General features: G+C 46.7%; 13 non-coding genes and 43 pseudogenes across 13 annotated transcripts; all 56 read left to right on the top strand.

Annotated features, from left to right (window-relative positions):
* Nucleotides 1-1,099: 1,099 nt before the first annotated feature.
* LOC136760898 (uncharacterized) lies at nucleotides 1,100-1,218 on the top strand (annotated as a pseudogene).
* A 209-nt stretch (nucleotides 1,219-1,427) lies between these two features.
* On the top strand, nucleotides 1,428-1,546 carry LOC136762513 (5S ribosomal RNA). The gene has a single exon (XR_010820710.1). It is a non-coding gene; the product is annotated as a 5S ribosomal RNA (ribosomal RNA).
* A 219-nt stretch (nucleotides 1,547-1,765) lies between these two features.
* LOC136761085 (uncharacterized) lies at nucleotides 1,766-1,884 on the top strand (annotated as a pseudogene).
* A 215-nt stretch (nucleotides 1,885-2,099) lies between these two features.
* Nucleotides 2,100-2,218, top strand: LOC136762023 (uncharacterized; annotated as a pseudogene).
* Nucleotides 2,219-2,428: 210 nt separating this feature from the next.
* On the top strand, nucleotides 2,429-2,547 carry LOC136761706 (uncharacterized; annotated as a pseudogene).
* Nucleotides 2,548-2,771: 224 nt separating this feature from the next.
* On the top strand, nucleotides 2,772-2,890 carry LOC136761157 (uncharacterized; annotated as a pseudogene).
* Nucleotides 2,891-3,100: 210 nt separating this feature from the next.
* LOC136761589 (uncharacterized) lies at nucleotides 3,101-3,219 on the top strand (annotated as a pseudogene).
* A 210-nt stretch (nucleotides 3,220-3,429) lies between these two features.
* On the top strand, nucleotides 3,430-3,548 carry LOC136762466 (5S ribosomal RNA). Its single transcript, XR_010820665.1, has one exon. It is a non-coding gene; the product is annotated as a 5S ribosomal RNA (ribosomal RNA).
* Nucleotides 3,549-3,769: 221 nt separating this feature from the next.
* On the top strand, nucleotides 3,770-3,888 carry LOC136761393 (uncharacterized; annotated as a pseudogene).
* A 215-nt stretch (nucleotides 3,889-4,103) lies between these two features.
* On the top strand, nucleotides 4,104-4,222 carry LOC136760908 (uncharacterized; annotated as a pseudogene).
* A 211-nt stretch (nucleotides 4,223-4,433) lies between these two features.
* Nucleotides 4,434-4,552, top strand: LOC136761394 (uncharacterized; annotated as a pseudogene).
* A 226-nt stretch (nucleotides 4,553-4,778) lies between these two features.
* On the top strand, nucleotides 4,779-4,897 carry LOC136761016 (uncharacterized; annotated as a pseudogene).
* A 210-nt stretch (nucleotides 4,898-5,107) lies between these two features.
* Nucleotides 5,108-5,226, top strand: LOC136761910 (uncharacterized; annotated as a pseudogene).
* Nucleotides 5,227-5,436: 210 nt separating this feature from the next.
* On the top strand, nucleotides 5,437-5,555 carry LOC136761240 (5S ribosomal RNA). Its single transcript, XR_010820336.1, has one exon. It is a non-coding gene; the product is annotated as a 5S ribosomal RNA (ribosomal RNA).
* A 216-nt stretch (nucleotides 5,556-5,771) lies between these two features.
* On the top strand, nucleotides 5,772-5,890 carry LOC136760909 (uncharacterized; annotated as a pseudogene).
* Nucleotides 5,891-6,101: 211 nt separating this feature from the next.
* Nucleotides 6,102-6,220, top strand: LOC136762062 (uncharacterized; annotated as a pseudogene).
* Nucleotides 6,221-6,435: 215 nt separating this feature from the next.
* On the top strand, nucleotides 6,436-6,554 carry LOC136762478 (5S ribosomal RNA). Its single transcript, XR_010820676.1, has one exon. It is a non-coding gene; the product is annotated as a 5S ribosomal RNA (ribosomal RNA).
* Nucleotides 6,555-6,767: 213 nt separating this feature from the next.
* Nucleotides 6,768-6,886, top strand: LOC136761185 (uncharacterized; annotated as a pseudogene).
* Nucleotides 6,887-7,110: 224 nt separating this feature from the next.
* Nucleotides 7,111-7,229, top strand: LOC136761724 (uncharacterized; annotated as a pseudogene).
* Nucleotides 7,230-7,443: 214 nt separating this feature from the next.
* LOC136760846 (uncharacterized) lies at nucleotides 7,444-7,562 on the top strand (annotated as a pseudogene).
* A 215-nt stretch (nucleotides 7,563-7,777) lies between these two features.
* Nucleotides 7,778-7,896, top strand: LOC136762212 (uncharacterized; annotated as a pseudogene).
* A 221-nt stretch (nucleotides 7,897-8,117) lies between these two features.
* LOC136760818 (uncharacterized) lies at nucleotides 8,118-8,236 on the top strand (annotated as a pseudogene).
* A 216-nt stretch (nucleotides 8,237-8,452) lies between these two features.
* On the top strand, nucleotides 8,453-8,571 carry LOC136761311 (uncharacterized; annotated as a pseudogene).
* A 210-nt stretch (nucleotides 8,572-8,781) lies between these two features.
* On the top strand, nucleotides 8,782-8,900 carry LOC136761673 (uncharacterized; annotated as a pseudogene).
* A 208-nt stretch (nucleotides 8,901-9,108) lies between these two features.
* Nucleotides 9,109-9,227, top strand: LOC136762571 (5S ribosomal RNA). Its single transcript, XR_010820767.1, has one exon. It is a non-coding gene; the product is annotated as a 5S ribosomal RNA (ribosomal RNA).
* A 211-nt stretch (nucleotides 9,228-9,438) lies between these two features.
* On the top strand, nucleotides 9,439-9,557 carry LOC136762389 (5S ribosomal RNA). The gene has a single exon (XR_010820589.1). It is a non-coding gene; the product is annotated as a 5S ribosomal RNA (ribosomal RNA).
* A 216-nt stretch (nucleotides 9,558-9,773) lies between these two features.
* LOC136761650 (uncharacterized) lies at nucleotides 9,774-9,892 on the top strand (annotated as a pseudogene).
* Nucleotides 9,893-10,100: 208 nt separating this feature from the next.
* On the top strand, nucleotides 10,101-10,218 carry LOC136762083 (uncharacterized; annotated as a pseudogene).
* A 225-nt stretch (nucleotides 10,219-10,443) lies between these two features.
* Nucleotides 10,444-10,562, top strand: LOC136760895 (uncharacterized; annotated as a pseudogene).
* A 210-nt stretch (nucleotides 10,563-10,772) lies between these two features.
* LOC136762390 (5S ribosomal RNA) lies at nucleotides 10,773-10,891 on the top strand. Its single transcript, XR_010820590.1, has one exon. It is a non-coding gene; the product is annotated as a 5S ribosomal RNA (ribosomal RNA).
* A 216-nt stretch (nucleotides 10,892-11,107) lies between these two features.
* Nucleotides 11,108-11,226, top strand: LOC136760935 (uncharacterized; annotated as a pseudogene).
* A 227-nt stretch (nucleotides 11,227-11,453) lies between these two features.
* On the top strand, nucleotides 11,454-11,572 carry LOC136761767 (uncharacterized; annotated as a pseudogene).
* Nucleotides 11,573-11,782: 210 nt separating this feature from the next.
* On the top strand, nucleotides 11,783-11,901 carry LOC136762536 (5S ribosomal RNA). Its single transcript, XR_010820733.1, has one exon. It is a non-coding gene; the product is annotated as a 5S ribosomal RNA (ribosomal RNA).
* Nucleotides 11,902-12,112: 211 nt separating this feature from the next.
* LOC136760793 (uncharacterized) lies at nucleotides 12,113-12,231 on the top strand (annotated as a pseudogene).
* A 211-nt stretch (nucleotides 12,232-12,442) lies between these two features.
* LOC136761986 (5S ribosomal RNA) lies at nucleotides 12,443-12,561 on the top strand. Its single transcript, XR_010820419.1, has one exon. It is a non-coding gene; the product is annotated as a 5S ribosomal RNA (ribosomal RNA).
* Nucleotides 12,562-12,770: 209 nt separating this feature from the next.
* Nucleotides 12,771-12,889, top strand: LOC136761017 (uncharacterized; annotated as a pseudogene).
* A 215-nt stretch (nucleotides 12,890-13,104) lies between these two features.
* Nucleotides 13,105-13,223, top strand: LOC136760936 (uncharacterized; annotated as a pseudogene).
* Nucleotides 13,224-13,449: 226 nt separating this feature from the next.
* LOC136761768 (uncharacterized) lies at nucleotides 13,450-13,568 on the top strand (annotated as a pseudogene).
* Nucleotides 13,569-13,777: 209 nt separating this feature from the next.
* Nucleotides 13,778-13,896, top strand: LOC136762537 (5S ribosomal RNA). The gene has a single exon (XR_010820734.1). It is a non-coding gene; the product is annotated as a 5S ribosomal RNA (ribosomal RNA).
* Nucleotides 13,897-14,116: 220 nt separating this feature from the next.
* On the top strand, nucleotides 14,117-14,235 carry LOC136761550 (uncharacterized; annotated as a pseudogene).
* Nucleotides 14,236-14,444: 209 nt separating this feature from the next.
* LOC136760687 (uncharacterized) lies at nucleotides 14,445-14,563 on the top strand (annotated as a pseudogene).
* Nucleotides 14,564-14,786: 223 nt separating this feature from the next.
* Nucleotides 14,787-14,905, top strand: LOC136760688 (uncharacterized; annotated as a pseudogene).
* Nucleotides 14,906-15,115: 210 nt separating this feature from the next.
* Nucleotides 15,116-15,234, top strand: LOC136760708 (uncharacterized; annotated as a pseudogene).
* Nucleotides 15,235-15,451: 217 nt separating this feature from the next.
* LOC136760880 (uncharacterized) lies at nucleotides 15,452-15,570 on the top strand (annotated as a pseudogene).
* Nucleotides 15,571-15,786: 216 nt separating this feature from the next.
* LOC136761946 (uncharacterized) lies at nucleotides 15,787-15,905 on the top strand (annotated as a pseudogene).
* A 216-nt stretch (nucleotides 15,906-16,121) lies between these two features.
* Nucleotides 16,122-16,240, top strand: LOC136761322 (5S ribosomal RNA). The gene has a single exon (XR_010820344.1). It is a non-coding gene; the product is annotated as a 5S ribosomal RNA (ribosomal RNA).
* A 220-nt stretch (nucleotides 16,241-16,460) lies between these two features.
* Nucleotides 16,461-16,579, top strand: LOC136760638 (5S ribosomal RNA). Its single transcript, XR_010820257.1, has one exon. It is a non-coding gene; the product is annotated as a 5S ribosomal RNA (ribosomal RNA).
* Nucleotides 16,580-16,784: 205 nt separating this feature from the next.
* LOC136762223 (uncharacterized) lies at nucleotides 16,785-16,903 on the top strand (annotated as a pseudogene).
* A 216-nt stretch (nucleotides 16,904-17,119) lies between these two features.
* LOC136762606 (5S ribosomal RNA) lies at nucleotides 17,120-17,238 on the top strand. The gene has a single exon (XR_010820800.1). It is a non-coding gene; the product is annotated as a 5S ribosomal RNA (ribosomal RNA).
* Nucleotides 17,239-17,447: 209 nt separating this feature from the next.
* On the top strand, nucleotides 17,448-17,566 carry LOC136761559 (uncharacterized; annotated as a pseudogene).
* Nucleotides 17,567-17,775: 209 nt separating this feature from the next.
* Nucleotides 17,776-17,894, top strand: LOC136761001 (uncharacterized; annotated as a pseudogene).
* Nucleotides 17,895-18,110: 216 nt separating this feature from the next.
* On the top strand, nucleotides 18,111-18,229 carry LOC136762190 (uncharacterized; annotated as a pseudogene).
* A 219-nt stretch (nucleotides 18,230-18,448) lies between these two features.
* LOC136760956 (uncharacterized) lies at nucleotides 18,449-18,567 on the top strand (annotated as a pseudogene).
* A 210-nt stretch (nucleotides 18,568-18,777) lies between these two features.
* LOC136760794 (uncharacterized) lies at nucleotides 18,778-18,896 on the top strand (annotated as a pseudogene).
* Nucleotides 18,897-19,104: 208 nt separating this feature from the next.
* On the top strand, nucleotides 19,105-19,223 carry LOC136761991 (uncharacterized; annotated as a pseudogene).
* Nucleotides 19,224-19,434: 211 nt separating this feature from the next.
* LOC136760938 (uncharacterized) lies at nucleotides 19,435-19,553 on the top strand (annotated as a pseudogene).
* The last annotated feature ends 23 nt before the right edge of the window (nucleotides 19,554-19,576 follow it).

Raw genomic sequence — 19,576 nt, forward strand, 5'->3', positions numbered from 1 at the left:
TCAGTTACTGGGATTTTCACGCACAACCATTTCTAGGGTTTACAAAGAATGGTGTGAAAAGGGAAAAACATCCAGTATGCGGCAGTCCTGTGGGCGAAAATGCCTTGTTGATGCAAGAGGTCAGAGGAGAATGGGCCGACTGATTCAAGCTGATAGAAGAGCAACTTTGACTGAAATAACCACTAGTTACAAACGAGGTATGCAGCAAAGCATTTGTGAAGCCACAACACGTACAACCTTGAGGCGGATGGGCTACAACAGCAGAAGACCCCACCGGGTACCACTCATCTCCACTACAAATAGGAAAAAGAGGTGAGACATTCAGATGGTAGAGTCAGAATTTGGCGTAAACAGAATGAGAACATGGATCCATCATGTCTTGTTACCACTGTGCAGGCTGGTGGTGGTGGTGTAATGGTGTGGGGGATGTCTTCTTGGCACACTTTAGGCCCCTTAGTACCAATTGGGCATCGTTTAAATGCTACGGCCTACCTGAGCATTGTTTCTGACCATGTCCATCCCTTTTTGACCACCATGTACCCATCCTCTGATGGCTACTTCCAGCAGGATAATGCACCATGTCACAAAGGTCGAATCATTTCAAATTGGTTTCTTGAACATGACAATGAGTTCACTGTACTAAACTGGCCCCCACAGTCACCAGATCTCAACCCAATGGAGCATCTTTGGGATGTGGTGGAACGGGAGCTTCGTGCCCTGGATGTGCATCCCACAAATCTCCATCAACTGCAAGATGCTATCCTATCAATATGGGCCAACATTTCTAAAGAATGCTTTCAGCACCTTGTTGAAGCAATGCCACGTAGAATTAAAGCAGTTCTGAAGGCGAAAGGGGGTCAAACACAGTATTAGTATGGTGTTCCTAATAATCCTTTAGGTGAGTTCATCGTAGCTCTTAATACTCTCTTTCTGTCTGGAGGAGATATAATTGAAGTATTGTACACGTACCCGGCTACTTTCAACACCCATTGCTGCACTGATATTTTTCCCTCCATTTTTCTTTATCCATTTTTTTTTTGCTGGAAGTTCCGTCAATACCCGTCAGCCTTTAAGAGACATCATGCAGCCAGGCCTCTTGGCTTGCGGCCACACCGTCCTGAACGTGCCCGATCTTGTAAGATCTCGGAAGCTAAACGGGGCAGGACCTGGTCAGTACTTGGATGGGAGACCTCCTGGAAATACCTGGTGCTGCAAGCTTTTACGTCTCCTGGGTAACTTTATCATAGCTCTTAATTCTCTCTTTCTGTCTGGAGGAGATATAATTGAAGAATTGTACACGTACCCAGCTACTGTCAACACCCTTTGCTGCACTGATATTTTTCCATCCATTTTTTTTTTTTTTTTTTGCTGGAAGTTCCGTCAATACCCGCCAACCTTTAAGAGACATCATGCAGCCAGGCCTTTCGGCTTGTGGCCACACCGTCCTGAATGCGCTCGATCTCGTCAGATCTCGGAAGCTAAACGGGGCAGGGCCTGGTCAGTACTTGGATGGGAGACCTCCTAGAAATACCAGGTGCTGCAAGCTTTTTACGTCTCCTGGGTAACTTCATCGTAGCTCTTAATACTCTCTTTCTGTCTCCAGGAGATATAATTGAAGAATTGTACACGTACCCGGCTACTTTCAACACCCTTTCCTGCACTGATATTTTTCCCTCCATTTTTCTATTTTTTTTTTTTTTTTTTTGCTGGAAATTCCGTCAATACCCGCCAGCCTTTAAGAGACGTCATGCAGCCAGACATCTCGGCTTGCGGCCACACCGTCCTGAACGCGCCCGATCTCGTCAGATCTCGGAAGCTAAACGGGGCAGGACCTGTTCAGTACTTGAATGTGAGACCTCCTGGAAATACCTGGTGCTGCAAGCTTTTACGTCTCCTGGGTAACTTTATCGTAGCTCTTAATACTCTCTATCTGTCTGGAGGAGATATAATTGAAGAATTGTACACGTACCCGGCTACCTTCAACACGCTTTGCTGCACTGATATTTTTCCCTCCATTTTTCTTTTTTCTTTTGTTTCTTGCTGGAAGTTCCATCAATACCCTCCAGCCTTTAAGAGACATCATGCAGCCAGGCCTCTTGGCTTGAGGCCACACCGTCCTGAAGATGCAAAATCTCATCAGATCTCGGAAGCTAAACGGGGCAGGGCCTGGTCAGTACTTGGATGGGAGACCTCCTAGAAATACCAGGTGCTGCAAGCTTTTTACGTCTCCTGGGTAACTTCATCGTAGCTCTTAATACTCTCTTTCTGTCTCCAGGAGATATAATTGAAGAATTGTACACGTACCCGGCTACTTTCAACACCCTTTGCTGCACTGGTATATTTCCCTCTATTTTTCTTTTTTTTTTTTGCTGGCAGTTCTGTCAATACCCGCCAGCCTTTAAGAGACATCATGCAGCCAGGCATCTCGGCTTGCGGCCACACCATCCTGAACGCGCCCGATCTCGTCAGATCTCGGAAGCTAAACGGGGCAGGACCTGGTCAGTAAATGAATGTGAGACCTCCTGGAAAGACCTAGTGCTGCAAGCTTTTACGTCTCCTGGGTAACTTCATCGTAGCTCTTAATACTCTCTATCTGTCCGGAGGAGATATAATTTAAGTATTGTACACGTACCCGGCTACTGTCAACACCCTTTGCTGCACTGATATTTTTCCATCCATTTTTCTTTTTTCTTTTTTTCTTTTATTTTTTTGCTGGAAGTTCCGTCAATACCCGCCAACCTTTAAGAGACATCATGCAGCCAGGGCTTTCGGCTTGTGGACACACCGTCCTGAATGCGCCCGATCTCGTCAGATCTCGGAAGCTAAACGGTGCAGGGCCTGGTGAGTACTTGGATGGGAGACCTCCTAGAAATACCAGGTGCTGCAAGCTTTTTACGTCTCCTGGGTAACTTCATCGTAGCTCTTAATACTCTCTTTCTGTCTCCAGGAGATATAATTGAAGAATTGTACACGTACCCGGCTACTTTCAACACCCTTTGCTGCACTGGTATATTTCCCTCTATTTTTCTTTTTTTTTTTTGCTGGCAGTTCCGTCAATACCCGCCAGCCTTTAAGAGACATCATGCAGCCAGACATCTCGGCTTGCGGCCACACCGTCCTGAACGCGCCCGATCTTGTCAGATCTCGGAAGCTAAACGGGGCAGGACCTGGTCAGTACTTAAATGTGAGACCTCCTGGAAATACCAGGTGCTGCCAGCTTTTTACGTCTCCTGGGGAACTTCATCGTAGCTCTTAATACTCTCTTTCTGTCTGGAGAAGATATAATTGAAGAATTGTACACGTACCCGGCTACTTTCAACACCCTTTGCTGCACTGGTATTTTTCCCTCTATTTTTCTTTTTTTTTTTTGCTGGCAGTTCCGTCAATACCCGCCAGCCTTTAAGAGACATAATGCAGCCAGGCCTCTCGGCTTGCGGCCACACCGTCCTGAATGCGCCCGATCTCGTCAGATCTCGGAAGCTAAACGGGGCAGGGCCTGGTCAGTACTTGGATGGGAGACCTCCTAGAAATACCAGGTGCTGCAAGCCTTTTACGTCTCCTGGGTAACTTCATCGTAGCTCTTAATACTCTCTATCTGTCCGGAGGAGATATAATTTAAGTATTGTACACGTACCCAGCTACTGTCAACACCCTTTGCTGCACTGATATTTTTCCATCCATTTTTTTTTTTTTATTATTTTTTTTTTTTTCTTGAAGTTCTGTCAATACCCGCCAACCTTTAAGAGACATCATGCAGCCAGGCATCTCGGCTTGCGGCCACACCATCCTGAACGTGCCCGATCTCGTCAGATCTCGGAAGCTAAACGGGGCAGGACCTGGTCAGTACATGAATGTGAGACCTCCTGGAAATACCTGGTGCTGCAAGCTTTTACGTCTCCTGGGTAACTTTATCGTAGCTCTTAATACTCTCTATCTGTCTGGAGGAGATATAATTGAAGTATTGTACACGTACCCAGCTACTGTCAACATCCTTTGCTGCACTGATATTTTTCCATCCATTTTTCTTTTTTTTTTTTTTTTCTGCTGGAAGTTCCGTCAATACCCGCCAACCTTTAAGAGACATAATGCAGCCAGGCCTCTCGGCTTGCGGACACACCGTCCTGAATGCGCCCGATCTCGTCAGATCTCGGAAGCTAAACGGGGCAGGCCCTGGTCAGTACTTGGATGGGAGACCTCCTAGAAATACCAGGTGCTGCAAGCCTTTTACGTCTCCTGGGTAACTTCATCGTAGCTCTTAATACTCTCTTTCTGTCTCCAGGAGATATAATTGAAGAATTGTACACGTACTAGGCTACTTTCAACACCCTTTGCTGCACTGGTATATTTCCCTCTATTTTTCCTTTTTTTTTTTTGCTGGCAGTTCCGTCAATACCCGCCAGCCTTTAAGAGACATCATGCAGCCGGGCATCTCGGCTTGCGGCCACACCATCCTGAACGTGCCCGATCTCGTCAGATCTCGGAAGCTAAACGGGGCAGGACCTGGTCAGTACATGAATGTGAGACCTCCTGGAAATACCTGGTGCTGCAAGCTTTTACGTCTCCTGGGTAACTTTATCGTAGCTCTTAATACTCTCTATCTGTCTGGAGGAGATATAATTGAAGTATTGTACACGTACCCAGCTACTGTCAACATCCTTTGCTGCACTGATATTTTTCCATCCATTTTTTTTTTTTTTTTTTTTTTTTTTTTTTTTTTTGCTGGACGTTCCGTCAATACCCGCCAGCCTTTAAGAGACATCATGCAGCCAGGCATCTCGGCTTGCGGCCACACCATCCTGAACGCGCCCGATCTCGTCAGATCTCGGAAGCTAAACGGGGCAGGACCTGGTCAGTACATGGATGGGAGACCTCCTAGAAATACCAGGTGCTGCAAGATTTTTACGTCTCCTGGGTAACTTCATCGTAGCTCTTAATACTCTCTTTCTGTCTCCAGGAGATATAATTGAAGAATTGTACACGTACCCGGCTACTTTCAACACCCTTTGCTGCACTGGTATATTTCCCTCTATTTTTCTTTTTTTTTTTTGCTGGCAGTTCCGTCAATACCCACCAGCCTTTAAGAGACATCATGCAGCCAGACATCTCGGCTTGCGGCCACACCGTCCTGAACGCGCCCGATCTTGTCAGATCTCGGAAGCTAAACGGGGCAGGACCTGGTCACTACTTAAATGTGAGACCTCCTGGAAATACCAGGTGCTGCCAGCTTTTTACGTCTCCTGGGGAACTTCATCGTAGCTCTTAATACTCTCTTTCTGTCTGGAGAAGATATAATTGAAGAATTGTACACGTACCCGGCTACTTTCAACACCCTTTGCTGCACTGGTATTTTTCCCTCTATTTTTCTTTTTTTTTTTTGCTGGCAGTTCCGTCAATACCCGCCAGCCTTTAAGAGACATCATGCAGCCAGGCATCTTGGCTTGCGGCCACACCATCCTGAACGCTCCCGATCTCGTCAGATCTCGGAAGCTAAACGGGGCAGGGCCTGGTCAGTACTTGGATGGGAGACCTCCTAGAAATACCAGGTGCTGCAAGCTTTTTACGTCTCCTGGGTAACTTCATCATAGCTCTTAATACTCTCTATCTGTCCGGAGGAGATATAATTGAAGTATTGTACACGTACCCAGCTACTGTCAACACCCTTTGCTGCACTGATATTTTTCCATCCATTTTTCTTTTTTTTTTTTTTTTCTGCTGGAAGTTCCGTCAATACCCGCCAACCTTTAAGAGACATAATGCAGCCAGGCCTCTCGGCTTGCGGACACACCGTCCTGAATGCGCCCGATCTCGTCAGATCTCGGAAGCTAAACGGGGCAGGCCCTGGTCAGTACTTGGATGGGAGACCTCCTAGAAATACCAGGTGCTGCAAGCCTTTTACGTCTCCTGGGTAACTTCATCGTAGCTCTTAATACTCTCTTTCTGTCTCCAGGAGATATAATTGAAGAATTGTACACGTACTAGGCTACTTTCAACACCCTTTGCTGCACTGGTATATTTCCCTCTATTTTTCCTTTTTTTTTTTTGCTGGCAGTTCCGTCAATACCCGCCAGCCTTTAAGAGACATAATGCAGCCAGGTGTCTCGGCTTGCGGCCACACCATCCTGAACTCGCCCGATCTCGTCAGATCTTGGAAGCTAAACGGGGCAGGACCTGGTCGGTACATGAATGTGAGACTTCCTGGAAATACCTGGTGCTGCAAGCTTTTACGTCTCCTGGGTAACTTTATCATAGCTCTTAATACTCTCTATCTGTCTGGAGGAGATATAATTGAAGTATTGTACACGTACCCAGCTACTGTCAACACCCTTTGCTGCACTGATATTTTTCCATCCATTTTTCTTTTTTTTTTTTTTTTTTGCTGGAAGTTCCGTCAATACCCGCCAACCTTTAAGAGACATAATGCAGCCAGGCCTCTCGGCTTGCGGCCACACCGTCCTGAATGCGCCCGATCTCGTCAGATCTCGGAAGCTAAACGGGGCAGGGCCTGGTCAGTACTTGGATGGGAGACCTCCTAGAAATACCAGGTGCTGCAAGCCTTTTACGTCTCCTGGGTAACTTCATCGTAGCTCTTAATACTCTCTTTCTGTCTCCAGGAGATATAATTGAAGAATTGTACACGTACTAGGCTACTTTCAACACCCTTTGCTGCACTGGTATATTTCCCTCTATTTTTCTTTTTTTTTTTTTTTGCTGGCAGTTCCGACAATACCCGTCAGCCTTTAAGAGACATCATGCAGCCAGGCATCTCGGCTTGCGGCCACACCATCCTGAACGCGCCCGATCTCGTCAGATCTCGGAAGCTAAACGGGGCAGGACCTGGTCAGTACATGAATGTGAGACCTCCTGGAAATACCTGGTGCTGCAAGCTTTTACGTCTCCTGGGTAACTTTATCGTAGCTCTTAATACTCTCTATCTGTCTGGAGGAGATATAATTGAAGTATTGTACACGTACCCAGCTACTGTCAACATCCTTTGCTGCACTGATATTTTTCCATCCATTTTTTTTTTTTTTTTTTTTTTTTTTTTTTTTTGCTGGACGTTCCGTCAATACCCGCCAGCCTTTAAGAGACATCATGCAGCCAGGCATCTCGGCTTGCGGCCACACCATCCTGAACTCGCCCGATCTCGTCAGATCTTGGAAGCTAAACGGGGCAGGACCTGGTCAGTACATGAATGTGAGACCTCCTGGAAATACCTGGTGCTGCAAGCTTTCACGTCTCCTGGGTAACTTTATCGTAGCTCTTAATACTCTCTATCTGTCTGGAGGAGATTTAATTGAAGTATTGTACACGTACCCAGCTACTGTCAACACCCTTTGCTGCACTGATATTTTTCCATCCATTTTTCTTTTTTTTTTTTTTTTTGCTGGAAGTTCCGTCAATACCCGCCAGCCTTTAAGAGACATCATGCAGCCAGACATCTCGGCTTGCGGCCACACCGTCCTGAACGCGCCCGATCTCGTCAGATCTCGGAAGCTAAACGGGGCAGGACCTGGTCAGTACTTGAATGTGAGACCTCCTGGAAATACCTGGTGCTGCAAGCTTTTACGTCTCCTGCGTAACTTTATCGTAGCTCTTAATACTCTCTATCTGTCTGGAGGAGATATAATTGAAGAATTGTACAGGTACCCAGCTACTGTCAACACCATTTGCTGCACTGATATTTTTCCCTCCATTTTTCTTTTTTCTTTTGTTTTTTGCTGGAAGTTCCATCAATACCCTCCAGCCTTTAAGACACATCATGCAGCCAGGCCTCTTGGCTTGAGGCCACACCGTCCTGAAGACGCAAGATCTCGTCAGATCTCGGAAGAGAAACTAGGCAGGGCCTGGTCAGTAATTGGATGGGTGACCTCCTGGAAATACCAGGTGCTGAAAGCTTTTTACATCTCCTGGGTAACTTCAGCATAGCTCTTAATACTCTCATTCAGTCTGGAGGAGATATAATTGAAGAATTGTACATGTACCCGGCTACTTTCAACACCCTGTCCTGCACTGATATTTTTCCCTCCATTTTTCTATTTATTTATTTTTAATTTTTTGCTGGAAGTTCCGTCAATACCCGCTAGCCTTTAAGAGACATCATGCAGCCCGGCCTCTTGGCTTGCGGCCACACCGTCCTGAACACGCCCGATCTCGTCAGATCTCGGAAGCCAAACGGGGCAGGGCCTCGTCAGTACTTGGATGGGAGACCTCCTGGAAATACCTGGTGCTGCAAGCTTTTTACGTCTCCTGGGAAACTTCATCATAGCTCTTAATACTCTCTATCTGTCTGGAGGAGATATAATTGAAGTATTGTACACGTACCCGGCTACTTTCAACAGCCTTTGCTGCACTGATATTTTTCCCTCCATTTTTCTTTTTTCTTTTTTTTTTTGCTGGCAGTTCCGTCAATACCCGCCAGCCTTTAAGAGACATCATGCAGCCAGGCATCTCGGTTTGCGGCCACACCATCCAGAACGCGCCCGATCATATCAGATTTCGGAAGCTAAACGGGGCAGGGCCTGCTCAGTACTTGGATGGGAGACCTCCTGGAAATACCAGGTGCTGCAAGCTTTTTACGTCTCCTGGGTAACTTCATCGTAGCTCTTAATTCTCTCTTTCTGTCTCCAGGAGATATAATTGAAGAATTGTACACGTACCTGGCTACTTTCAACACCCTTTGCTGCACTGGTATATTTCCCTCTATTTTTCTTTTTTTTTTTTGCTGGCAGTTCCGTCAATACCCGCCAGCCTTTAAGAGACATCATGCAGCCAGGCATCTCGGCTTGCGGCCACACCATCCTGAACGCGCCCGATCTCGTCAGATCTCGGAAGCTAAACGGGGCAGGACCTGGTCAGTACATGAATGTGAGACCTCCTGGAAATACCTCGTGCTGCAAGCTTTTACGTCTCCTGGGTAACTTTATCGTAGCTCTTAATACTCTCTATCTGTCTGGAGGAGTTATAATTGAAGTATTGTACACGTACCCAGCTACTGTCAACACCCTTTGCTGCACTGATATTTTTCCATCCATTTTTTTTTTTTTTTTTGCTGGAAATTCCGTCAATACCCGCCAGCCATTAAGAGACATCATGTAGCCAGGCCTCTCGGCTTGCGGCCACACCGTCCTGAATGCGCCCGATCTCGTCAGATCTCGGAAGCTAAACGGGGCAGGGCCTGGTCAGTACTTGGATGGGAGACCTCCTAGATATACCAGGTGCTGCAAGCTTTCTACGTCTCCTGGGTAACTTCATCGTAGCTCTTAATACTCTCTTTCTGTCTCCAGGAGATATAATTGAAGAATTGTACACGTACCCGGCTACTTTCAACACCCTTTGCTGCACTGGTATATTTCCCTCTATTTTTCTTTTTTTTTTTTTGCTGGCAGTTCCGTCAATACCCGCCAGCCTTTAAGAGACATCATGCAGCCAGGCATCTCGGCTTGCGGCCACACCATCCTGAACGCGCCCGATCTCGTCAGATCTCGGAAGCTAAACGGGGCAGGGCCTGGTCAGTACTTGGATGGGAGACCTCCGAGAAATACCAGGTGCTGCAAGCCTTTTACGTCTCCTGGGTAACTTCATCGTAGCTCTTAATACTCTCTTTCTGTCTGGAGGAGATATAATTGAAGAATTGTACACGTACTAGGCTACTTTCAACACCCTTTGCTGCACTGATATTTTTCCCTCCATTTTTCTTTTTATTTAATTTTTTTGCTGGAAGTTCCGTCAATATCCGCCAGCCTTTAAGAGACATCATGCAGCCAGGCCTCTTGGCTTGTAGTCACACCGTCCAGAACGCGCCCGATCTCGTCAGATCTCGGAAGCTAAACGGGGCAGGACCTGGTCAGTACATGAATGGGAGACCTCCTGGAAATACCTCGTGCTGCAAGCTTTTACGTCTCCTGGGTAACTTTATCGTAGCTCTTAATACTCTCTATCTGTCTGGAGGAGTTATAATTGAAGTATTGTACACGTACCCAGCTACTGTCAACACCCTTTGCTGCACTGATATTTTTCCATCCATTTTTTTTTTTTTTTTTGCTGGAAATTCCGTCAATACCCGCCAGCCTTTAAGAGACATCATGCAGCCAGGCATCTCGGCTTGCGGCCACACCATCCTGAACTCGCCCGATCTCGTCAGATCTTGGAAGCTAAACGGGGCAGGACCTGGTCGGTACATGAATGTGAGACCTCCTGGAAATACTGGTGCTGCAAGCTTTTACGTCTCCTGGGTAACTTTATCGTAGCTCTTAATACTCTCTATCTGTCTGGAGGAGATATAATTGAAGTATTGTACACGTACCCAGCTACTTTCAAAACCCATTACTGCACTGATATTTTTCCCTCCATTTTTCTTTTTCTTTTTTTTTTTTTTTTTTTTTTGCTGGAAGTTCCGTCAATACCCGCCAGCCATTAAGAGACATCATGTAGCCAGGCCTCTCGGCTTGCGACCACACCGTCCTGAATGCGCCCGATCTCGTCAGATCTCGTAAGCTAAACGGGGCAGGGCCTGGTCAGTACTTGGATGGGAGACCTCCTAGAAATACCAGGTGCTGCAAGCTTTTTACGTCTCCTGGGTAACTTCATCGTAGCTCTTAATACTCTCTTTCTGTCTCCAGGAGATATAATTGAAGAATTGTACACGTACCCGGCTACTTTCAACACCCTTTGCTGCACTGGTATATTTCCCTCTATTTTTCTTTTTTTTTTTTGCTGGCAGTTCCGTCAATACCCGCCAGCCTTTAAGAGACATCATGCAGCCAGGCATCTTGGCTTGCGGCCACACCATCCTGAACGCGCCCGATCTCGTCAGATCTCGGAAGCTAAACGGGGCAGGGCCTGGTCAGTACTTGGATGGGAGACCTCCGAGAAATACCAGGTGCTGCAAGCCTTTTACGTCTCCTGGGTAACTTCATCGTAGCTCTTAATACTCTCTTTCTGTCTGGAGGAGATATAATTGAAGAATTGTACACGTACTAGGCTACTTTCAACACCCATTGCTGCACTGATATTTTTCCCTCCATTTTTCTTTTTATTTTATTTTTTTGCTGGAAGTTCCGTCAATATCCGCCAGCCTTTAAGAGACATCATGTAGCCAGGCCTCTCGGCTTGCAGCCACACCGTCCTGAACGCCCCCGATCTCATCAGATCTTGGAATTTAAACGGGGCAGGGCCTGGTCAGTACTTGGATGGGTGACCTCCTAGAAATGCCAGGTGCTGCAAGCTTTTTACGTCTCCTGGGTAACTTCATCGTAGCTCTTAATACTCTCTTTCTGTCTGGAGGAGATATAATTGAAGAATTGTACACGTACCCGGCTACTTTCAAAACCCATTACTGCACTGATATTTTTCCCTCCATTCTTCTTTTTCTTTTTTTTTTTTTTTTTTTTTTTGCTGGAAGTTCTGTCAATACCCGCCAGCCATTAAGAGACATCATGCAGCCAGGCCTCTCGGCTTGCGGCCACACCGTCCTGAACGCGCCCGATCTCGTCAGATCTCAGAATTTAAACGGGGCAGGGCCTGGTCAGTACTTTTATGGGTGACCTTCTGGAAATACGAGGTGCTGCAAACTTTTTACGTCTCCTGGGTAACTTCATCGTAGCTCTTAATTCTCTCTTTCTGTCTGGAGGAGATATAATTGAAGAGTTGTACACGTACCCGGCTACTTTCAACAGCCTTAGCTGCACTGATATTTTTCCCTCCATTTCTCTTTTTTTTTTTTGCTGGCTGTTCCGTCAATACCCGCCAGCCTTTAAGAGACATCATGCCGCCAGGCATCTTGGCTTGCGGCCACACCGTCCTGAACGCGCCCGATCTCGTCAGATCTCGGAAGCCAAACGGGGCAGGGCCTGGTCAGTACTTGGATGGGTTTCCTCCTGGAAATACCAGGTGCTGCAAGCTTTTTACGTCTCCTGTGTAACTTCATCGTAGCTCTTAATACTCTCTTTCAATCTGGAGGAGATATAATTGAAGAATTGTACACGTACCTCGCTACTTTCAACACCCTTTGCTGCACTGATATTTTTACCACCATTTCTCTTTTTTTTTTTTTGCTGGCAGTTCCGTCAATACCCGCCAGCCTTTAAGAGACATCATGCAGCCAGGCGTCTCGGCTTGCGGCCACACCATCCTGAACGCGCCCGATCTCGTCAGATCTCGGAAGCTAAACGGGGCAGGACCTGGTCAGTACTTGAATGTGAGACCTCCTGGAAATACCTGGTGCTGCAAGCTTTTACAACTCCTGGGTAACTTCATCGTAGCTCTTAATACTCTCTATGTGTCTGGAAGAGATATAATTGAAGTATTGTACATGTACCCAGCTACTGTCAACACCCTTTGCTGCACTGATATTTTTCCATCCATTTTTCTTTTTTTTTTTTTTGCTGGAAGTTCCGTCAATACCCGCCAACCTTTAAGAGACATCATGCAGCCAGGCCTCTCGGCTTGTGGCCACACCGTCCTGAATGCGCCCGATCTCGTCAGATCTCGGAAGCTAAACGGGGCAGGGCCTGGTCAGTACTTGGATGGGAGACCTCCTAGAAATACCAGGTGCTGCAAGCTTTTTACGTCACCTGGGTAACTTCATCGTAGCTCTTAATACTCTCTTTCTGTCTGGAGGAGATATAATTCAAGTATTGTACACGTACCCGGCTACTTTCAACAACCTTTGCTGCACTGGTATTTCTCCCTCCATTTCTCTTTTTTTTTTTTGCTGGCAGTTCCGTCAATACCCGCCAGCCTTTAAGAGACATCATGCAGCCAGGATCTCGGCTTGCGGCCACACCATCCTGAACGCGCCCGATCTCGTCAGATCTCGGAAACTGAATGGGGCAGGGCCTGGTCAGTACTTGGATGGGAGACCTCCTGGAAATACCTGGTGCTGCAAGCTTTTACGTCTCCTGGGTAACTTTATCGTAGCTCTTAATACTCTCTATCTGTCTGGAGGAGATATAATTGAAGAATTGTACACGTACCCGGCTACTTTCAAAACCCATTACTGCACTGATATTTTTCCCTCCATTTTTCTTTTTTCTTTTGTTTTTTGCTGGAAGTTCCATCAATACCCGCCAGCCTTTAAGACACATCATGCCGCCAGGCCTCTTGGCTTGCAGCCACACCGTCCTGAACGCCCCCGATCTCATCAGATCTTGGAATTTAAACGGGGCAGGGCCTGGTCAGTACTTGGATGGGTGACCTCCTAGAAATGCCAGGTGCTGCAAGCTTTTTACGTCTCCTGGGTAACTTCATCGTAGCTCTTAATACTCTCTTTCTGTCCGGAGGAGATATAATTGAAGAATTGTACACGTACCCGGCTACTTTCAAAACCCATTACTGCACTGATATTTTTCCCTCCATTTTTCTTTTTCTTTTTTTTTTTTTTTTTTTTTTGCTGGAAGTTCTGTCAATACCCGCCAGCCATTAAGAGACATCATGCAGCCAGGCCTCTCGGCTTGCGGCCACACCGTCCTGAACGCGCCCGATCTCGTCAGATCTCAGAATTTAAACGGGGCAGGGCCTGGTCAGTACTTTTATGGGTGACCTTCTGGAAATACGAGGTGCTGCAAACTTTTTACGTCTCCTGGGTAACTTCATCGTAGCTCTTAATTCTCTCTTTCTGTCTGGAGGAGATATAATTGAAGAGTTGTACACGTACCCGGCTACTTTCAACAGCCTTAGCTGCACTGATATTTTTCCCTCCATTTCTCTTTTTTTTTTTGCTGGCTGTTCCGTCAATACCCGCCAGCCTTTAAGAGACATCATGCCGCCAGGCATCTTGGCTTGCGGCCACACCGTCCTGAACGCGCCCGATCTCGTCAGATCTCGGAAGCCAAACGGGGCAGGGCCTGGTCAGTACTTGGATGGGTTTCCTCCTGGAAATACCAGGTGCTGCAAGCTTTTTACGTCTCCTGTGTAACTTCATCGTAGCTCTTAATACTCTCTATCTGTCTGGAAGAGATATAATTGAAGTATTGTACACGTACCCAGCTACTTTCAACACCCTTTCCTGAACTGATGTTTTTCCCTCCCTTTTTCTATTTTTTTTTTTTTTTTTTTTGCTGGAAGTTCCGTCAATACTTGCCAGCCTTTAAGAGACATCATGCAGCCAGGCCTCTCGGCTTGCGGCCACACCGTCCTGAACGCGCCTGATCTCATCATATCTCGGAAGCTAAACGGGGCAGGGTCTGGTCAGTACTTGGTTGGGTGACCTCCATGAAATACCAGGTGCTGCAAGCTTTTTACGTCTCCTGGGTAACTTCATCGTAGCTCTTAATACTCTCTTTCAGTCTGGAGGAGATATTATTGAAGAATTGTACACGTACCCGGCTACTTTCAACAGCCTTTGCTGCACTGATATTTTTCCCTCCATTTTTCTTTTTTTTTTTTGCTGGAAGTTCGTCAATATCCGCCAACCTTTAAGAGACATCATGCAGCCAGGCCTCTCGGCTTGTGGCCACACCGTCCTGAATGCGCCCGATCTCGTAAGATCTCGGAAGCTAAACGGGGCAGGGCCTGGTCAGTACTTGGATGGCTGACCTCCTAGAAATACCAGGTGCTGCAAGCTTTTTACGTCTCCTTGGTAACTTCATCGTAGCTCTTAAAACTCTCTTTCTGTCTGGAGGAGACATAATTGAAGTATTGTACACGTACCCAGCTACTGTCAACACCCTTTGCTGCACTGATATTTTTCCATCCATTTTTCTTTTTTTTTTTTTTTTTTTTTTTTTGCTGGAAGTTCCGTCAATACCCGCCAACCTTTAAGAGACATCATGCAGCCAGGCCTCTCGGCTTGTGGCCACACCGTCCTGAATGCGCCCGATCTCGTAAGATCTCGGAAGCTAAACGGGGCAGGGCCTGGTCAGTACTTGGATGGCTGACCTCCTAGAAATACCAGGTGCTGCAAGCTTTTTACGTCTCCTGGGTAACTTCATCGTAGCTCTTAATACTCTCTTTCTGTCTGCAGGAGATATAATTGAAGAATTGTACACGTACCCGGCTACTTTCAACACCCTTTGCTGCACTGGTATTTCTCCCTCCATTTCTCTTTTTTTTTTTTGCTGGATGTTCCGTCAAAACCCGCCAACCATTAAGAGACATCATGCAGCCCGGCCTCTTGGCTTGCAGCCACACCGTCCTGAACGCCCCCGATCTCATCAGATCTTGGAATTTAAACGGGGCAGGGCCTGGTCAGTACTTGGATGGGTGACCTCCTGGAAATGCCAGGTGCTGCAAGCTTTTTACGTCTCCTGGGTAACTTCATCGTAGCTCTTAATACTCTCTTTCTGTCTGGAGGAGATATAATTGAAGAATTGTACACGTACCCGGCTACTTTCAAAACCCATTACTGCACTGATATTTTTCTTTTTCTTTTTTTTTTTTTTTTTTTTTTTTTGCTGGAAGTTCCGTCAATACCCGCCAGCCATTAAGAGACATCATGCAGCCAGGCCTCTCGGCTTGCGGCCACACCATCCTGAATGCGCACGATCTCGTCAGATCTCGGAAGCTAAATGGGGCAGGGCCTGGTCAGTACTTCGATGGGTGACCTCCTGGAAATACCAGGTGCTGCAAGATTTTTACGTCTCCTGGGAAACTTCATCGTAGCTCTTTATACTCTCTTTCTGTCTGGAGGAGATATAATTGAAGAATTGTACACGTACCCGGCTACTTTCAAAACCCTTTGCTGCACTGATTTGTTTCTCTCCATTTTTCTTTTTTCTTATTTTTTTTGCTGGCAGTTCCGTCAATACCCGCCAGCCTTTAAGAGACATCATGCAGCCAGGCCTTTTGGTTTGCGGCCACACCGTCCTGAACGCGCCCAATCTCATCAGATCTCGGAAGCTAAACGGGGCAGTGTCTATTCTGTACTTGGATGGGAGACCTCCTGGAAATACCAGGTGCTGCAAGCTTCTTACGTCTCCTGGGTAACTTCATCATAGCTCTTAATACTCTCTTTCTGTCTGGAGGAGATATAATTGAAGAATTGTACACGTACCCGGCTACTTTCAACTCCCTTTGCTGCACTGATATTTTTCCCTCCATTTTTCTTTTTTCTTCTTTATTTTGCTGGAAGTTCTGTCAATATCCTCCAGCCTTTAAGAGACTTCATACATCCAGGCATCTCGGCTTGTGGCCACACCATCCTGAATGCGCACGATCTCGTCAGATCTCGGAAGCTAAACGGGGCAGGGCCTGGTCAGTATTTGGATGGGTGACCTCCTGGAAATACCAGGTGCTGCAAGCTTTTTTCGTCACTTGGGTAACTTCATCGTAGCTCTTAATACTCTCTTTCTGTCTGGAGGAGATATAATTGAAGTATTGTACATGTACCCGGCTACATTCAACACCCTTTCCTGCACTGATATTTTTCCCTCCATTTTTCTATTTTTTTTTTTTTAAATTTTCTTGGATGTTCCGTCAATACCCGCCAGCCTTTTAGAGACATCATGCAGCCAGCCCTCTAGGTTTGCGGCCACACCGTCCTGAACGCGCCCGATCTCATCAGATCTCGGAAGCTAAACGGGGCAAGACCTGGTCAGTACTTGGATGGGAGACCTTCTGGAAATACCTGGTGCTGCAAGCTTTTTAGTCTCCTGAGTAACTTCATTGTAGCTCTTAATACTCTCTTTCTGTCTGGAGGTGTTATAATTGAGGATTTGTACACGTACCCGGCTACTTTCAACACCATTTGCTGCACTGGTATTTTTCCCTCCATTTTTCTTTTTTTTGCTGGAAGTTCCGTCAATACCCGCCAGCCTTTAAGAGACATCATGCAGCCAGGCTTTTTGGCTTGCGGCCACACCGTCCTGAACGCGCCCGATCTTGTCAGATCTAGGAAGCAAAACGTGGCAGGACCTGGTCAGTATTTGGATTGGTGACCTCCTGGAAAAACTAGGTACTGCAAACTTTTTACGTCTCCTGGGTAACTTCATCGTAGCTCTTAATACTCTCTTTCTGTCAGGAGAAGATACAATTGAAGAAATGTACACGTACCCGGCAACTTTCAACACCCTTTGCTGCACTGATATTTTTCCCTCCATTTTTCTTTTTTCTTTTTTTTTTTGCTGGAAGGTCCGTCAAATCCCGCCCGCCTTTAAGAGACATCATGCTGCCAGGTGTCTCGGCTTGCGGCCATGCCGTCCTGAACGCGACCGATCTCATCAGATCTCGGAAGCTATACAGGGCAGGGCCTGGTCAGTACTTCGATGGGTGACCTCCTGGAAATACCAGGTGCTGCAAGCTTTATACGTCTCCTGGGTAACATCATCGTAGATCTTAATACTCTCTTTCTGTCTGGAGGAGATATAATTGAAGAAATGTACACGTACCCGGCTACTTTCAACACCCTTTGCTGAACTGATATTTTTCCCTCCATTTTTCTTTTTTTATTTGCTGGAAGTTCCGTCAACACCCGTCAGCCTTTAAGAGACATCATGCAGCCAGGCCTTTCGGCTTGCGGCTACACCGTCCTGGACGCACCCCGTCTCGTCAGATCTCGGAAGCTAAACGGGGCATGGCCTGGTCAGTACTTGGATGGGAGACCTCCTAGAAATACCAGGTGCTGCAAGCTTTTTACGTCACCTGGGTAACTTCATCGTAGCTCTTAATACTCTCTTTCTGTCTGGAGGAGATATAATTCAAGTATTGTACACGTACCCAGCTACTTTCAACAACCTTTGCTGCACTGTTATTTTTCCCTCCATTTCTCTTTTTTTTTTTTGCTGGCAGTTCCGTCAATACCCACCTGCCTTTAAGAGACATCATGCAGCCAGGATCTCGGCTTGCGGCCACACCATCCTGAACGCGCCCGATCTCGTCAGATCTCGGAAACTGAATGGGGCAGGGCCTGGTCAGTACTTGGATGGGAGACCTCCTGGAAATACCAGGTGCTGCAAGCTTTTTACGTCTGCTGGGTAAGTTTATCGTAGCTCTTAATACTCTCTTTCTGTCTGGAGGAGATATAATTGAAGTATTGTACACGTACCCGGTTACTTTCAACACCCATTGCTGCACTGATATTTTTCCCTCCATTTTTCTTTTTCTTTATTATTATTTCTGGAAGTTCCGTCAATATCCGCCAGCCTTTAAGAGACATCATGCAACCAGGCCTCTCGGCTTGCGGACACACAGTCCTGAACGCGCCCGATCTCGGAAGATCTCGGAAACTAAACGGGACAGGACCTGGTCAGTACTTGGATGGGAGATCGTCTGGAAATACCAGGTGCTGCCAGCTTTTTACGTCTCCTGGGGAACTTCATCGTAGCTCTTAATACTCTCTTTCTGTCTGGAGAATATATAATTGAAGAATTGTACACGTACCCGGCTACTTTCAACACCCTTTGCTGCACTGGTATTTTTCCCTCTATTTTTCTTTTTTTTTTTTTTTTTTTTTGCTGGAAGTTCCGTCAATACCCACCAGCCTTTAAGAGACATCATGCAGCCAGGCCTCTTGGCTTGCGGCCACATTGTCCTGAACGCGCCTGATCTCGTTAGATCTCGGAAGCTAAACGGGGCAGGGCCTGGTCAGTACTTGGATGGGAGACCTCCAGGAAATACCTGGTGCTGCAAGCTTTTTACGTCTCCTGGGAAACTTAATCGTAGCTCTTAATACTCTCTATCTGTCTGGAGGTGTTATAATTGAGGAATTGTACACGTACCCGGCTACTTTCATCAGCCTTTGCTGCACTGGTATTTTTCCCTCTACTTTTCTTTTTTTTTTTTGCTGGCAGTTCCGTCAATACCCGCCAGCCTTTAAGAGACATCATGCAGCCAGGCGTCTCGGCTTGCGGCCACACCATCCTGAACGCGCCCGATCTCGTCAGATCTCGGAAGCTAAACGGGGCAGGACCTGGTCAGTACTTGAATGTGAGACCTCCTGGAAATACCTGGTGCTGCAAGCTTTTACGTCTCCTGGGTAACTTCATCGTAGCTCTTAATACTCTTTTTCTGTCTGGAGGAGATATAATTCAAGTATTGTACACGTACCCGGCTACTTTCAACACCCTTTGCTGCACTGGTATTTCTCCCTCCATTTCTCTTTTTTTTATTGCTGGCAGTTCCGTCAATACCCGCCAGCCTTTAAGAGACATCATGCAGCCAGGCATCTCGGCTTGCGGCCACACCGTCCTGAACGCGTCCGATCTCGTAAGATCTCGGAAACTGAGTGGGGCAGGGCCTGGTCAGTACTTGGATGGGTGTCCTCCTGGAAATACCAGGTGCTGAAAGCTTTTTACGTCTCCTGGGTAACTTCATCGTAGCTCTTAATACTCTCTTTCAGTCTGGAGGAGATATAATTGAAGAATTGTACACGTACCTGGCTACTTTCAACACCCTTTGCTGCACTGATATTTTTACCACCATTTCTCTTTTTTTTTATTTGCTGGATGTTCCGTCAAAACCCGCCAACCATTAAGAGACATCATGCAGCCAGGCCTCTTGGCTTGCAGCCACACCGTCCTGAACGCCCCCGATCTCATCAGATCTTGGAATTTAAACGGGGCAGGGCCTGGTCAGTACTTGGATGGGTGACCTCCTAGAAATGCCAGGTGCTGCAAGCTTTTTACGTCTCCTGGGTAACTTC

The sequence above is a fragment of the Amia ocellicauda genome, chromosome 10, assembly GCF_036373705.1.
Source record: "Amia ocellicauda isolate fAmiCal2 chromosome 10, fAmiCal2.hap1, whole genome shotgun sequence".
Lineage (NCBI taxonomy): Eukaryota > Metazoa > Chordata > Actinopteri > Amiiformes > Amiidae > Amia > Amia ocellicauda.